Genomic DNA, 7,551 nt, shown 5'->3' with positions numbered 1-7,551 from the left:
TTTTTGGGCCCCATTCGTCGTTATGAAACAGATATATGATTTACGCTAAAATTTGTACTCATTTACTCTGTTTTGGTTCACGTTTTACGCAAAAATTCGCCCGATCCAGAACCCGCGCACGATCGGAAGCGCGCGATTTTTACACTGTAATGTTTGGGCCTCATTCATCGTTATGAAGCAGATCTACGATTTACGCTAAAATTCGTACTCATTTATGCTGATTTGGTTCACGTTTTACGCTAAAATCTGTCTGAGCCAGAACCGTGAACGATCGGATGCACACCTATGTGCGGAGGTATACCTAGCTGCGGCTTCCTGGTACTAATGGAAGCCCTAGGCTTCCATTAGTTTTTCCATATCTTTACTACTCCTTAAGAGAGTTTTGTAGGCGTCCACACATATGGTTCCGCCTCCATCCAGATCTCACGCTCGCCCTAAGCACCACCCAGCACCAGCCGCCATCCCCGCCCACCATCTCCGCTGCGAGGAATCCTGCTCCGCTATGGAAAGAGATTGCCTCCGCTGCGCCCTGATTCCGAGTCGGCATCATCGTCCGCGTCTTGGCTCTCGGTCCTTCGCCCACAATGTCCATGGAAGGAGATCGAGAATCCCGGTCCTCGGCCAGGCTCTAAATGGAAGGAGATCGAGGAATCCGCCTCTGCTGCGCCCTGGCACCCTCTACGACCGCCGCCTCTCCCCCGCCTGCCCGCCCGCGAGACAATCGCCATCGTCCCCCTGCCCCGCGCCGCTCGCGATGACCCCCTCCCCCGCGATTCCGAGGTCTTCGCGACCCATGGCGTGTCGCTCTACGCCGACCTCCTCCTCCATCTGGTAAGCGACCACCTCCTCTGTCTGGTAAGCTTCAGAGATCCCTGTGTGCCCGGTACGGATCGTGATGTTGAGTTGTGTTGACCCACGCGAATCGATGTTGATGTGCTTTGTTTTTCCAGAGATCCAGACAGTGCTCTTGTTCACCGCTGCCTTCATCGTCTCCTCGCCGACGGCCTCCGCGGCTCCAATCCGACCTCCCTGGAACCACATGATGAGGTACACAAATGAACCCCCAATCCTGCTCGCCTGTAGCTCTAGCTACAACGATGTGTTTGACGTTTCTTGGTGTTGTCGCCCGCACGGTGTCTATTGATGCGGTGTTCCAGCAGAGGCTGATTTGTGGAGTTCCTTGCTTTTGTTCATGTTTCTTCAGCTTGTATTGGTCGGTGTACTACGCCGAGGGGATTGGGACCGGCAGCGGCAGCCAGGAGTGGAAGGCCAACCTGAGCTGGGTGCTCGCCGCCCTCGCCCCCCGCCGGAGCAGCAGCAGGTGCCTCGTGCTCGCGCACCTGCGCCGACCCACCTCCCGGATCAACATCAGTGCGTGACTCCGCTGCCCTTCCTCTGTTTCTGTTTGCTTTCTTGCTTTCTATCTGTATAAACTTGCATTCCATTCACTACCTCTGCCTGCCTGCATTTTTTTCTCCAGCTACCCCGCTCCCTCCCTCTCTGCTTGTCGTATGGTAGTAGCTAGATACTGACTCCGGGTCTTATCTATACTACTCCTTAATCAGGTTAAATCAGCAAGAATGTCTATGACCTATCCATTCTATACCGCCAACATATAATGTTCTTCATGCTCTGAATGACTAAATCCTGCATTTCTATGCAACGCCATGCTCAATTTTAGATGAGATCCACTTCTCCGTGTTTTTGACTCTGTTTAGCCTGATACTGACGATTTCAGGATAGACAACAATAGCAGTCTTGGCATCGAAGCATTGCGGCATTGAATTAAGGTAAGCCAGCGCGTCGCACGACATTGCTGCCCTCGTTGTTTACTTCGCGTTTGGATCTGTGGCTGAGGAGCTGCGGGTTGGTTGGCCTGTGGCCATGCAGATGTCGTCCGAGGCGTCGAAGGTGGCGGTGCCGGAGTCGGTGCTCCGCAAGCGGAAGCGCGAGGAACAGTGGGCCACCGAGAAGAAGGAGAAGGCTCTGGTCGAGAAGAAGAAGTCCATCGAGAGCCGCAAGCTCATCTTCACCCGTGCAAAGCAGTACGCCGAGGAATACGATGCCTAGGTCAGATCGCCGCTCCTAACCTGCCTGTAGACTATTCGTGCGGGGTGGTTGGTAGGATTTATGTGCAGCATTCCATTTTCATCCTTATGGCCTGTGGAATCTGTGTTTGATTGGGTTGGACCGTGGCTTTACGTTGATACTGAGCGAGTTATGCGAATGCTACTACGTAACATGATGGGTTGCTGTCAATGGTTGTAGTAAGAAATGTGTTAGCTGCTCTGCTTACTGTACAACAAACTATTATATTACTTAGTGCATTTGGAACGCATGTGGTTAATCCTTTTGTTGCTGGGTTGTTGTCAATGGTTGTAGTAAGAAATGTGTTAGCTGCTCTGCTTACTGTACAGCAAACTGTTATATTACTTAGTGCATTTGAAACGCATGTGGTTAATCCTTTTGTTGCAAATGTCCGAGCACAATCATTTTAGAATCTAATCGTTGGACCAGTACGATCGTCCCAACTGTAAGCAATCTAGAATGTTTTTGGACATTATAGTTGTCCTATGATGTTATTATCAGTAGGTGACCTAGCATTTAGGGTCGTTGGCACTCTTCAGATGCTTGATGAAAGAGAACCCGGATATGTTATCTGTGTGCTTATGGGGATGCTTGGAGCAGGAGAAGGAACTGGTGCAGCTTAAGCGCGAGGCCCGTTTGAAGGGTGGTTTCTATGTCAGTCTTGAGGCAAAGCTGCTCTTTGTGGTCCGCATCCGGGGGTGAGTCTCAAGTTCATATGTCAGTATTATACAGAGGATGAATTTGTAGGCTTATGCTGTTTTCCATTTCTGTTGAAACTACAGTATTAATGCCATGCACCCTAAGACCAGGAAGATCTTGTAGCTTCTGCAATTGAGGCAGGTGTGTTCACTGATGTCTGTTTTTACAATTGCATTGCTGCTATTAGAATTTTGTCTGATTGTTTGTAAAACTGAACATTTGTTTATTTTAGATCTTCAATGGCGTGTTCCTCAAAGTCAACAAGGCGACTATTAACATGCTACACAGGGTTGAGCCATATGTTGCATATGGGTAAGTTTTCTTGCTGATTTAATTCTTCCGTTGCCGCTTATCTCTACTACTCTATATGAAGGTATTGTAGGCGTCCATAGTACCGTGTTCTACCGCGACCGTCCTGTCCTCCCCACCCGCCCGCAATCAGCGCTCCGTCGACACCGCGCCGCCACAATCAACGCGGATTCGCGGGCCCTCCTCCCCACCGCCGCGCAACAGATCCGCGGGCGTTCCTCCCACCGCCGCCATCCGCAACCTCAAATCCTCCCAGATCTCCTTCCGCTCTGGGACCGTGGCGTTGGGGCGCGTGAGCCACGAGCTCTCGGTGCCGCCGTCGCCGTCCACGCGGCAGAGGAACCCTGCCAGGGTCTGCGCGAACCGCTGGCGGTGGAGCGGGTCCGTGACGAGGCCGCACCAGGCCTTGTGAAAGGGAAATGTGCCCTTGGGCCATTTCTAAGTGTTTTGGTGATTAAGTGCCAACACAAGTGCTTAAATGTGAATTTGTGTATATGAATGAACAAAGTGCAAGACAAGAACAAAGGTATGTTTCTAAGTCTTAGTACATTGGTTTTATATACTGATATTCTTGTCTAAGTGTTAGAAACAGGAAGAAGAAGAAAAGAGGAGAGTTGGCTGTGTGCAGCCAAAGGCTGTTTCGGGCTGGGACACCGGACTGTCCGGTGTGCACCGGACAGTGTCCGGTGCGCCAGACCAGCGTGGAGCAAACCAGCCGCTCTCGGGAATTTGCTGACGGCGTTTGGCTAAAAATCACCGGACTGTCCGGTGTGCACCGGACTGTCCGGTGAGCCAACGGTCGGCCAGGCCAACGGTCGGCCGTGCGATCCGCGCGCGACACGTGGCCGAGCCAACGGTCGGAAGGGGGCACCGGACTGTCCGGTGTGCACCGGACATGTCCGGTGCGCCAACGGCTCCCAGATCTGCAACGGTCGACTGCGCTGTTTAAGGAAGGAAATCGGGCACCGGACAGTGTCCGGTGTGCACCGGACTGTCCGGTGCGCCACGAGACAGAAGGCAAGAATTGCCTTCCCAGATTGCTCTCAACGGCTCCTAGCTGCCTTGGGGCTATAAAAGGGACCCCTAGGCGCATGGAGGAGTACACCAAGCAACCTTAGAGCAATCTTGATCATCCACACTCAGTCTTTGCGCATTCGTTTGTCTTTCTAAGTGATTCGAGCTCCGTTCTAGTGAGAACTTCAAGATAGTCTTTTGAGCTCGAGTCTTGGCCGTGTGTGTGCGCATTTCGCTGTGGATTTGTGTGTGTTGCTTCCCTCCCTTACTCTGTACTTCTTTATGAAACTCAATTGTAAGGGCGAGAGACTCCAAGTTGTGGAGATTCCTCGCAAACGGGAAAAGATCTAAGAAAAGAAGAACACCGTGGTATTCAAGTTGATCATTGGATCACTTGAGAGGAGTTGAGTGCAACTCTCGTCCGTTGGGACGCCACAACGTGGAGTAGGCAAGTTTTGTACTTGGCCGAACCACGGGATAACCACTGTGTCATCTCTGTGATTGCTTTCTTGTGGTTATAGTGTTTTGGCTCTTCTCTGGCCACTTGGCAATAATTGTGCTAACACTTAACAAGTTTTTGTGGCTAGAACTTTAAGTTTTACAGGATCACCTATTCACCCCCCCCTCTAGGTGCTCTCAATTGGTATCAGAGCCGTTCTCTTCAAGAAAGGGACTAACCGCCCGAAGAGATGGATCCTAAGGGGAAGGGAATCGTGATCAACGACAAGGAGAAGGAGTCCTTCGTCAACGAGCCAAGGGATGACAAGTCCAACGACTCAAGCTCGGGCCACAGACGCAAAGATGGGAAGAAGAAGAAGACAAGACGCATCAAGGAGATCGTCTACTACGACAGCGATGAGTCTACTTCTTCCCAAAAGGATGAGGACAACGACTACAAACAAAAGACGGTTAACTCAAACTTTTCTTTTGATTATTCGCGCATTCCGCATAGCTCAAATGCTCATTTGCTCCCCATTCCACTTGGCAAGCCTCCTCACTTTGATGGAGAGGACTACGGATTTTGGAGTCACAAAATGCGTACTCACCTATTTTCTCTCCATCCAAGCATTTGGGAGATTGTGGAAAGTGGAATGAAATTTGATAGCTCGGATAGCCCTTCGTTTATAAATGAACAGATCCATAAAAATGCACAAGCTACTACTGTGTTGCTAGCCTCTTTGTGCAGGGACGAATATCACAAAGTGAGCGGCTTGGACAATGCCAAGCAGATCTGGGACACCCTCAAGATCTCTCATGAGGGAAATGATGTCACCTTACTCACCAAGATGGAGTTGGTGGAAGGCGAGCTCGGACGATTCGCGATGATAAGGGGCGAGGAGCCGACACAAACATATAACCGGCTCAAGGTCCTTATCAACAAAATAAGGAGCTACGGAAGCACGCGATGGACGGATCACGACGTCGTCCGCCTAATGCTAAGGTCATTTACCGTTCTTGATCCTCACTTGGTGAACAATATTCGTGAAAATCCTAGGTACATCAAGATGTCGCCCGAAGAAATTCTTGGAAAATTTGTAAGCGGGAGAATGATGATCAAGGAGGCGAGGTACGTGGACGACGCGTTAAATGGCCCAATCCATGAGCCTCAACCCATTGCTCTCAAAGCAACAAGGAGCAAGGAGGCGCTACCCAGCAAGGTGGCGCAAATTGAGGCGGCCGGTCTTAATGATGAAGAGATGGCCCTCATCATCAAAAGATTCAAGACGGCACTAAAGGGTCGCAAGGGACAGCCAAGCAAGACTAAGACCAAGGGAAAGCGATCATGCTTCAAATGCGGTAAGCTTGGTCATTTTATTGCTAACTGTCCCGACAATGATAGTGACCAGGAAAAAGGGGACAAAAGGGAGAAGAAGAAGCATTACAAGAAGGCCAAGGGCGAAGCACATATTGGAAAGGAGTGGGATTCGGATTGCTCCTCCTCCGACTCCGACAATGAAGGACTCGCCGCCACCGCCTTCAACAAGTCATCTCTCTTCCCCAACGAGCATCACACTTGTCTCATGGCAAGAGAGAAGAAGGTGAGTACTCGAGACTCCACTTATGCTTCCTCTAGTGATAATGAGTCTAGTGATGATGATGACATAGACTATTCATGCTTATTCAAGGGCTTAGATAGATCTAAGATAGATAAGATAAATGAACTCATTGATGCCTTGAATGATAAGAATAGGCTATTAGAAAAACAAGAGGATCTTTTATATGAAGAACATGATAAGGTTGTAGAGGCACAAAAATCCTATGCTTTAGAAGTTAAAAGAAATGAAATGCTTTCTTTTGAACTATCTAATTGTCATGAAACCATTTCCACCTTGAAAGGTGTCAACAATAATTTAAATGCTAAATTAGAAGTAGCAAACAAATCCAATTCTTGTGTAGAACATGTTGTAATTTGTACTAGGTGTAAAGATTTTGACATTGATGCTTGTAGTGAACACCTTGTTTCAATTTCCAAGCTTAATGATGAATTGGCTAGTCTTAATGCTCAACTTAAGACTAGCAAGCATGATTTCGATAAACTAAAATTTGCAAGGGATGCCTACACAATCGGTAGACACCCCTCAATTAAGGATGGACTTGGCTTCAAGAGAGAAGCTAAGAACCTAACAAGCCATAGGGCTCCCATTCCCGCCAAGGAGAAAGGGAAGGCCCCTATGGCTAGTAGTGTACAAAAGAACCATGCTTTTATATATCATGATAGGAGACAAACTAGAAATGCTTATAAGAGTTATAATGCTTATGATGATTTTAACTCACATGCCATGTTTGCTTCTAGTTCTTCCTGTATGCATGGTAGAAATATGTCTAGGAAAAATGCTATGCCTAGAAAGAATATTATTCATGCTCCCAGGAAAGTAGTGAATGAACCTTCTACAATTTATTGTGCTTTAAATGCTTCCTTTGTTATTTGTAGAAAGGATAAGAAAATTGTTGCTAGGAAGTTAGGGGCAAAATGCAAGGGAGACAAAACTTGCATTTGGGTCCCTAAGGATATTTGCACTAACCTTGTAGGACCCAACATGAGTTGGGTACCTAAGACCCAAGCCTAAATTTGCCTTGCAGGTTTATGCATCCGGGGGTTCAAGCTGGATTATCGACAGCGGATGCACAAACCATATGACGGGGGAGAAGAAAATGTTCACCTCCTACGTCAAGAATAAGGATTCCCAAGATTCAATTATATTCGGTGATGGGAATCAAGGCAAGGTAAAAGGGTTAGGTAAAATCGCAATTTCTAATGAGCACTCTATCTCTAATGTGTTTTTAGTAGAGTCTCTTGGTTATAATTTGCTATCTGTTAGTCAATTATGCAACATGGGGTATAACTGTCTATTTACAAATGTAGATGTGTCTGTCTTTAGAAGAAGTGATGGTTCACTAGCTTTTAAGGGTGTATTAGACGGCAAACTTTATTTAGTTGAT

General features: G+C 48.1%; 1 pseudogene; it reads left to right on the top strand.

Moving 5' to 3' along the window:
* The first annotated feature begins 1,886 nt into the window (after positions 1–1,886).
* Positions 1,887–6,692, top strand: LOC103638500 (60S ribosomal protein L7-4-like; annotated as a pseudogene).
* Positions 6,693–7,551: the final 859 nt, after the last annotated feature.

Source organism: Zea mays, chromosome 9 (genome assembly GCF_902167145.1).
Source record: "Zea mays cultivar B73 chromosome 9, Zm-B73-REFERENCE-NAM-5.0, whole genome shotgun sequence".
In the NCBI taxonomy this organism is placed as follows: Eukaryota; Viridiplantae; Streptophyta; class Magnoliopsida; order Poales; family Poaceae; genus Zea; species Zea mays.
This window is presented reverse-complemented; position numbering and strand designations above follow the sequence as displayed.